The following is a 1,618-nucleotide window of genomic DNA, read 5'->3' as shown; positions in this document are numbered from 1 at the left end:
CCTCCCCTGCAGTCCAGCATATTAACCCTCCCCTGCAGTCCAGCATATTAACCCTCCCCTGCAGTCCAGCATATTAACCCTCCCCTGCAGTCCAGCATACAAACCCTCTCCTGCAGCCCAGCATATTAACCCTCCCCTGCAGTCCAGCATATTAACCCTTCACTGCAATCCAGCATATTAACCCTCTCCTGCAGTCCAGAATATTAACCCTCCCCTGCAGTCCAGCATATTAACCCTCCCCTGCAGTCCAGCATATTAAGTCTCCCCTGCGGTCCAGCATATTAACCTTCCCCTGCAGTCCAGCATATTAACCCTCCCCTGCAGTCCTGCATATTACCCTCCCCTGCAGTCCAGCATATTAACCCTCCCCTGCAGTCCAGCATATTATGTCTCCTCTGCAGTCCAGCATATTAACCTTCCCCTGCAGTCCAGCATGTTACCCATCTCCTGCAGCCCAGCATATTAACCCTCCCCTGCAGTCCAGCATATTAACCCTCCCCTGCAGTCGAGCATATTAACCCTCCCCTGCAGTCCAGCACATTAACCCTCCCCTGCAGTCCAGCATATTAACCTTCCCCTGCAGTCCAGCTTATTAACCCTCCCCTGCAGTCCAGCATATTAACCCCCCCTGCAGTCCACCATATTAACCCTCCCCTGCAGTCCAGCATATTAACCCTCCCCTGCGGTCCAGCATATTAACCCTCTCCTGCAGCCCAGCATATTAAACCTCCCCTGCAGTCCAGCATGTTAACCATCTCCTGCAGTCCACTATATTAACCCTCCACTGCAATCCAGCATATTAACCCTCTCCTGCAGTCCAGCATATTAACCCTCCCCTGCAGTCCAGCATATTAACCTTCCCCTGCAGTTCAGCAAATTAACCTGCCCCTGCAGTCCAGCATATTAACTCTCCCCTGCAGTCCAGCATATTAAATCTCCCCTGCAGTCCAGCATATTAACCTTCCCCTGCAGTACAGCATATTAACCTTCCCTTGCAGTCCAGCATAATAACCCTCCCCTGCAGTCCAGCATATTAACCCTCCCCTGCAATCCAGCATATTAATCCTCTCCTGCAGCCCAGCATATTAACCCTCCCCTGCAGTCCAGCACATTAACCCTCCCCTGCAGTCCAGCATATTAAGTCTCCCCTGCAGTCCAGCATATTAACCTTCCCCTGCAGTCCAGCATATTAACCCTCCCCTGCCATCCAGCATATTAACCCTCCCCTGCCATCCAGCATATTAACCCTCCCCTGCAGTCCAGCATAACCCTCTCCTGCACCCCAGCATATTAAACCTCCCCTGCAGTCCAGCATATTAACCCTCTCCTGCAGTCCAGCATATTAACCCTCCCCTGCAATCCAGCATATTAACCCTCTCCTGCAGTCCAGCATATTAACCCTCCCCTGCAGTCTAGCATATTAACCCTCCCCAGCAGTCCAGCAAATTAACCCTCCCCTGCAGTCCAGCATATTAACCCTCCCCTGCAGTCCAGCATGTTAAGTCTCCCCTGCAGTCCAGCATATTAACCTTCCCCTGCAGTACAGCATATTAACCCTCCCCTGAAGTCCAGCATATTAACCCTCCGGTGCAGTCCAGCATAATAACCCTCTCCTGCA

The sequence above is a fragment of the Phyllobates terribilis genome, unplaced genomic scaffold, assembly GCF_046119375.1.
Source record: "Phyllobates terribilis strain yellow unplaced genomic scaffold, ASM4611937v1 Scaffold_12__6_contigs__length_324123572, whole genome shotgun sequence".
Lineage (NCBI taxonomy): Eukaryota > Metazoa > Chordata > Amphibia > Anura > Dendrobatidae > Phyllobates > Phyllobates terribilis.
Note: the sequence above shows the minus strand (reverse complement) of the source record.